Source organism: Hevea brasiliensis, chromosome 18 (assembly GCF_030052815.1).
Source record: "Hevea brasiliensis isolate MT/VB/25A 57/8 chromosome 18, ASM3005281v1, whole genome shotgun sequence".
NCBI classification, from domain to species: Eukaryota; Viridiplantae; Streptophyta; class Magnoliopsida; order Malpighiales; family Euphorbiaceae; genus Hevea; species Hevea brasiliensis.
The window spans coordinates 34,314,207-34,323,015 of NC_079510.1; positions in this window are offsets into that span (position 1 = coordinate 34,314,207).

Here is an 8,809-nt window from a genome sequence, read left to right on the forward strand (position 1 = left end):
ATTTTTTAAAAATTTTTAATTTCTTAAACATTATTGTTATATTTTTTTTATTGAAAAATAATTTTCTTAGATTACTTAAAATTTTAGAGAAATTGATTAATTTGTTTTATATAAATAGTTTATATTATTTTTATTAGTATAAGAAAATGATGAAAAAATAAGAAGGAGAAGAGTGTAAGTAGAGAATGAAATATTAAGAGGGAAAATAAAAGAATATAAAAGAGAAATAAGAAAAAGAATATTAAAATAATTTAAATATTAAAAATAATTATGAGACTAAATAATTAATGAAGTTAAATTATAAAAGCTAATTAATATATTTTTTTTAAAATATAAAAATTAATTATTTTTATTAAAATAAAGAGATTAAAATAATAATTTAATTAGTATTAATTAATAAAAAAATTAATAAAATAATTAAATAATTTAATAAAAATAAAACATAAAAATTAAATAATATATTTTTTTAAAACATAAAAATTAAATAATATATTTTATTAAAATAAAACAACTAAATAATAATTCACCCAAACAAATAATCATCGTTTTGTCCCATTACACATCAAATCAAGCTAAACTCCAATTTCAGACCCAAAAAATCAAAGGTCCAACCATCAACAAAACCTTAACCAACCCGAAATCTTCAACCTGGCTTCATGTGCAATACATATACACCAAAGATTAGCCAATGCATCAGAATCAATTGAAGTATATTCATTTCTGTCCATTTAAATTAAAATAATTAAAAAAAAAAACAATTTTTTTCCATTGATCATGTGACGCATTCTCTCTCTTTATTTTGATTTATTACAGCTCCTATCCCTCACCTTGATGCAGGAAGTTCTTCATATCAAAGAAATCACAATAATACCCAAAACCCTAATCCAAATGATGGGAACTGCTGAGCCTTTTATGGTGCTTGATACCCAAATCCCTAGCTCATAATTTTTGCTAATATAGGCCTAGGCGAAAATGATAAAAAAAATATTAAAATAAAAACATTTTGCATATTGGTGCCCTATTGTTGGAAAAATGAAAATTTAGGCATAAAATATTTTCTTAAAAAATATATTTTTATATTTTTAATATTTAAAACACTTAAAAAATAGTCAATGAAATTTTCTTCGTCAAATAAAAAATTAAATCATTTTTAAAGAAAATAACTTCAAAGTCACTTTCTATATTTTGATAATTTTATTAAAATATAAAAATATTTATATATGCATGGTATAAACACATATTATTAATTTAACATTATAATTAAATAATAAAAAATATTAAACTAGTTCTTTAATATCCCACATCAAATATAGAAAGTGTGTGTATATATGAATTATATAATCGAATATATAGAGTGTGTTTATATATAAATTATATATGGGCTAATAACTCTGTTAAAATTATCATGATTTTAACAACGATTCAGTCTATTACTAATTCATGTATGTTTTTCTTTCTCTGACAAAAAAAAAAAATTTATAAAAATATTTTTTATATATAAATTATTTTTTACAAAACATGCCATGGAGAAAAAGACAAAGACAGATGATCTGGGTTTCAACCCTTGACCTTCTTCATGTGGATAAAGTTGAACAATTTTTAGAGAAATTTGAAGAAGAAATAAAACACCACCTAAAATTGTGAAAAATAGGGTGCAACTTACCCATATTCTTTCATCTTAGAGCATATGATGCTTAAGGATTAATGTATTTTCTTTCTCTACTGTTGCTTTTCTTACAGTACATATATAGATTATAATTAAGCAATTGTCCAACTGGAAATCAGTTCAATTAAGGAGAATATTAGTTTTAATTAAATTGCCCTTTATTATTTATAGTATTTGTAATTATATATTTTTTATATTTAATTTAATTTTAGAGTTTATATAAATTTGAAATTCTTATAACTTAAAATTTAATTGTTTATATAATTTTAGAGTTAATATAAATCTAAAATTCATAGTGCTACTTGTATTTAAAGTTTATTTAATTAAATTTTCATTATAATATAATTTTAAATAAAATTTATAAAAATACTTTCATGATTTATATTATTTATAAAAATAGGAAGGTATTTTATTTATATAAATAACTTTTTTAATTAATCCTAATAAGTTTTTATCTTTATCTTATAATTATTTATGTAAAATTGTTTTAATACAATTATATTTGAATTTATGTAAAAAAATAAAAAATTAATTTTTATCAGCCAAATATATAAATTCTTCAATTAGTGTTTTTGAAATTTTCATTTAATTTAACTTCTTATATGTTGATTAAAAAATATTTCATATAAAATAAATTTATATTTTTCTTAATTATATGTATATTTTTAAAATTCTTAATTATTACATTAATATATAAGTTAGTTCTAATTAAAATTGAATTTATAAGTCTTACGTAAATATTATATATATATATATATATATATATATATATATATATATATATATATATATATATATATATATATATATATATAAGAATTCATATTCATTGATTTATAAAAAATATTTAATTAGTATGTAATATATATTAAAATTATATGAATCTAAAATTTTTAAATAATATATAATCAATACAAAGTATAAAAAAATAAATTATATATATGAGAAAAAACATTTAAATAGATAAATTTATATTATTGAAAAAATTAATAACTAACAGAGTATATTAAGTTTGAATTTATTATAAAATTAATATAATTAATAAGATGATTATAATTTATAGTACTAATTTTTTTATTTTAAGATGTATATTATTAAAAGTTTAAAAAATGTTAATGATTGTAAAAAAAATAATATATTTTTTATTTTTTAATATTATAAAGCTATCCTAATTTAGTAAAGAGTGAATACTAATAAAAGGAATTAGAAATCATACTGTAAATATAAAATTATTATTTAAATTTAATAAATTTATATTTAAATACAAACATGGCATTACATCATTTAATAGAGTTTTTATTTATTTTGGATTCAACAATATCTTTTATTGCAATTTGATGTTTACTCCAAGAAAAATTATTATAAAAAATTTAATTTAAAAATAAATTGTATATTAGTTTAACTAAGTATTTTACTGTAGACTAAATAATTGTCTATACATTTTTTACTATAATCATTTTAATTAAAAATAATAATATATTAATATTAATGTTTTTTATTCTATTAGCATCGATTTTTTTATTTTTTATGAAAAAACATTTTAGTTATTAATTTATTATTTATGAATAATTTGTTAGTGTAAATATATTTTTTAATCTTAATTTTAAAGTTTTCTTCATATTATAAAAAATATGAAATTATTTAAAATATTATATATCAAATGAAAATTAATAATATTGATATTTATTAATATGGATGCGCACAATTAATTTTATCAAATAAAATTAAAAATAACCAGAAATTTAGAAAAATTAACGTTATAAGAAATTATACTAAATTGAATTTATTTTTTTATTATGTGCATAAATTCTTAAATAGTGTTGAAAAAAGTTTAAATTTTTCATGTTAATTATATATATTTTATAAAAATTATAAAATGGTAAAAACTAATTAGTATTGATAAATTTAATACTTATGAATTAATAAAATAACAAATAATTAAATTTACATATTCATAAAACACTTGCAATTATAAAATTTTATTATAATAATAATTTTTTCATTATAAATTTCATTTATACAGTTCTTTATTTCATTTAATATATTTTCATTTTCATTAACTTAATTTAAAAATGATAAGTGCATATAGAATACAAATATCATGAAAAATGAAAAATTATTATATTATTATAATAATAATAATTAATATATTATATCATTTAAAAAATAATAAAAAATAATGTGTAAAAATATTAAATTATGAATACATACAATGAGTACAAAAAATATAGAATGTACATTTAAAAAAAAAATTATTATATATGTGTGTGTGAATGAGTTGCTCAGTATATACAATTTATAGAGTGATGCTATATGAATAAATGGGAATAATTTTATAATTTTATACTTAAAAAAAATAGACTTTTACATTATTAACCCTCAACATATTTTTCTTAAAATAATGTATACAATTTAAACTTGATGTTCAAATTCTCTCTGGTGCATTCATATTAGCTTTAAAAACACTACAAATTTCAATAGAGATTACTACTTTTTATATTCTTACCATTAAAAGAAAGTCTCTCACTCATTTTAATTTTTAAAATTTTTTTATTTTATTAAAATAAAAATTAACAAAAGTACATGTAAACCTAAGAGCCTATGCTACTCTTTTTTATTTTTCATGACTATTATGACAAAAGGTCTTAAAAGATATATATATATTAAAAATTAAAATTTCAATCAACCTGATTTTTAATTATAATAACAATATATATTTATTATTTCAATATATAGTATCTTATTATAATTTTATTTTGGTATTGTGACAATAATATATTTTTCAATAGTTTTTTTTATATGAAAATAATGTGTATGTTAGTAATGGACAATTTTTATTTTATCAAAAAATAATTAATATTAATATAAAATATGTTAGTGATTTTTTTTTAAAATTCATAAAGTATGCTTTGACTCAATTATAACCCTAAAAATTCTGTAATTTTGATAATGTGAGTGTCATAAGTACTATACATGGTCTAATTTGAAAATTTAGCATATATGTTATAATTTTAATTGGATGAGTATCATAAGTATTATACATACCCTATGTAATAACCTGATTTTTTTTATATAAAATATTTTAATTAGACTATTACTTTATTATTATTTTATTCATGGTATTAAATTAGTATTTTCATAATAATAATATTTTTTTATTTTATGAATATTATTGTACATGTATTATTTTAAATCGTTATTTGTAATATTGTTATTTTCAAAATCAATTAGAGTTGTTTACGATTAAATTTTATTATATGTAAAAATAATTAAATTTCTTTAGAGTATTATTATTATTATTATTACCAAATTTTTATTTAATTTAAATATAATAAAAGAATTTTGGACCTATTTAAATATACCTAAAAGTTCAAGGAGTGAAAGGGTAGTTAAAAGTTAAAAAACCAAAATTTTCAAATACTCGATCACCCCCCTCCCCCCCTCATGCCATTTCTCCCCACTTCCCTTCTCTCCCTTTCTTTCCTTTTTTCGCCGACCACCCTCCCACCTAACAGAGACCGGTAAGACCCAGGAAACACAGCACCATCTGGCGACGCAGTGGGAGCAAGGTTGGAGGCAGGAGTTGGTGTTTTTCGACTGTTTTGAAGAGAGAGAGAGACTTTGGCGTCCTTTTTCTAGCGATCTGCACTTCAGATGGAAGATCTGAAATAGGTATTTGACTCCCCTCCCTCCAAGTTTTCTTTTCAGACCAACCATGCCTGGAATGGTGGCGTTTCCAGTGAGGTGGAAAAAGAGAGAAGACAATGGTTTTTTGGCCGTTTTCCAAATGATCCGGCCATCGGATCGGCGATCCGATACCACTGATGAACCCAGCACATCGAGACCTTCGAGATAAGACCAATCCTATTCTAATCGGATACTATTTAAAAAAGGTGATCATCAAACGGTCCATATTTGGTGAGATTTTTAGGCCTTTTCTATTCCCCTAAATTAAATATAATTACATGATAATTATTAACAATTTTCAGACTTTTTTTAGGTGTGATTGAATCAGCGATAGCTCACCGGCACTCAAGATTGAGTTTTCAGGCCGGTCTGGGTGTCTGGTGAGTTGTCCCATAAAGGAGACGTGCTTATAGTCAATCTTAAGATTTTCAAACGTTGTGGATACGTTCTAGATAGAAAATTTGCAAAGGTAGTCCCGAACACAAATCGTGTAGTTTTTACCTTGGTTAAGCTAGCTGGTTAATTTATAAAATATTCATAACTTAGTAAAATTAAGTAAAATAACTTTAATTAATACAAGGATGATGTAGAGGACCTCCAGAAATATTTTTATAATTTTTGAAGTACTAAAAATAATTATGTAGACTGTAGAGGAGTTAAGGACTTGAGCTGGAGTTTAGATGATTGGACTTAAATTAGGTTTCTTATAGATTCCGAATGGGCATTATACTTGTTGTTGTGGGCTTGAGGCATTGGGTGTTACTTTTTGCTAAGTTTCTTATAGGGGGCTAGGTTCAGCTATAAGGAAGATTCTGCTGAAAATTTGGCAAGATCTTAGAAATTATTATTGCTTCTTTAATTAAATTAATTAGTAAATTCTGTCAATAAATTGATAGAGATCGTTGTATCTATATAGGTGATCGATGTCGACTAGCTTTTTTTCTCTCCAACTGGATTAGCTGTAATTGGGTCGACTAGTCTGTAAGTTAGATATTGATTATTTTTGTAATTTCAATATTAATTATATATCTCGCATGCTCATGTATTTTATAAATATTTAATTATGCACATAAACAGTTAATATATTAGGGATATTTTGATTACTGCATATTTAATTAATTATTATTTATTTGTAATTGTCACTTTGAGGATAATTTGGAGCTGGGTGTGTTATTTATATATGATTTATGTGGATATGAATTGGATGGGTAAACACGGCTTGAGCTAGTCTCTTTAAAACCCAGTTCTTATGAATATGGAAAGTCGAGGTGAGTTACGACTTTACGTTGATCTCGCTGGCCCCCCGTACTTGGTTTTAAGCAAAAGTTTGATTTGAATTGAGTTCGCTTGCAAGATTTAGATTGAAAGAACTGTGTAGGGGATCAGCTCCATAATTATGTTTTGATGTAATATTCTAGGTACGTGAGTAGCTCCAAATTATCTTATTGTGTGAGAATTTGGTGATTTGCTTGATATAAGTGCTCGATGTGCATTTCATACCTAGAAATGCATCAATCTTAGATAACTATAGAAATTATAATTATAATCAATGTATAAACTCTCTGAGTTAAACACTCACCTCTGTTCATATATTTTTTCCAGGATGCAGAAGCAGTAAGTTTATTTTCGGATCTAACTTGTATTTTTTTTTTTCGCAGGTTATGGTGCCTCTTAATTAGTAGTTTTAATAGTTTTTATTTATTTAACGATTAGAACTCCGTTGTGATATCAATTTATTTATGTATTATATTAATTAATGGAGATTTATTGGTTTATGCATGATGGGTATCAGGGTTGAGCAGAGTCCCCTAGTTTTAGTGTTTCTAATAGTTATCGGTTTGGGTTGGCTCAAGTAAATTTATAATATTTTATTTTATTTTGTTTTCCTGTTGGGGCTTGATTTTGGACCTGATTATGGGCTTGGGAATAGTGAGGCTTACTACAGGCCTCAGGGGCTTTATACAAGTCTAGATCTTAGTGTCGATCCGGCCAATAGAATTGGATCGTGACACCCTAATTTCAAATTTAGCATATATTCTTTAATTCTAATAGTATACATATCCTAATTTGGAAACATATATGCCCTACTTATGATATCGCTAATTTGAAAGTTTATCATATATGTCATAATTATGATAATACAACTATCATAATTACTAGAGTCTTAATTTGAAAGTTTATCATATATGTTGTCATTCTGATAATATGAGAACCGTTAATATCATATAAGCCCTAATTCAAAAGTTTATCATATATGCTTTAATTTTAACAGTATGAGTATGATAAATCCTACATTAATTAGTCTTGATTCGAAAGTATTAATAAAAATATAAATATAAGCCAAAATTGATTTAGCATGATTGATTTAGACATTGAATATGTGTTCAAATATCATAAATATAAATTTTTATAATGATTTGAATCTTCCATAACTAGGTTTATGATCTTCATATATAATAATTAATTACATTTTACAATTTGATTTATTCATACAATCTTTTATTTAATTGAGAAATCACAATATTAAGATTCTAATTAATAATTAATCTTTTATTATACATCTATATTTATAATATATATGTATTAATTATCATATTATAATTACCTATAATAATTAAAATTATATATTTATATATTTTTAGATTTTATATTTTGTATATGATTATATAAGAAAGGCAATTAGAGCATGCAACTTTATATTCACGCCTCATATTCATGATTTCAAAAATATCCAAAATTATTCCGCTCAATTTTGTCAATTTTTGGATGACCATGTACTTATTATAAACGTGATTAATTGAAATCATTGAGACAATAGATTGAACTCTTCATTTCTTTTTTTTTTTTTTTTTAATTATTTCAATCATACAGCTTTTATAAATTATTTAAATTTTATTTGGGACAGAGTTATTTAATGTAATGGAAAGAATAATAACTTTATTGATTAAAAAAAAATGATATATTCATATTGGAGAACACATTAACAAATTTAATTTTTTAAAATTTTAAATTAAGTAAATTTTCATATTTTTATATAACTAAAGACTAATTATTGGCATTTACTAAAAAAATAAAAATAATAATGTCATATGTGTATACAATATATAGTTATATAGTATTATATATATATATTTAAAACAACTCATTTAAGATATTTACTAGAAATGAGAATAAATTTATTGTTCTTTACTCATAAATCAAAAAGCAATAAAAGTCAATTGGAGGGAGAAAATTTTGAATAATTGCCTTCAAAATAAAGATGGGTATTGGAAATTTTTCATATCGCTAGAAATCCATTGATCCAACTTAAATGCGAATCAACTTAAGCTAAGAACTATTTCTGTAATTTATAATTTTTTTTTTTTTTTTTTGTAGAAAGAAATTATAGTTTACTCGTTGACAAAGTGTCGACAGAATATTTATAATTTCTAGTGACAAGCAACAATTTGTCATATC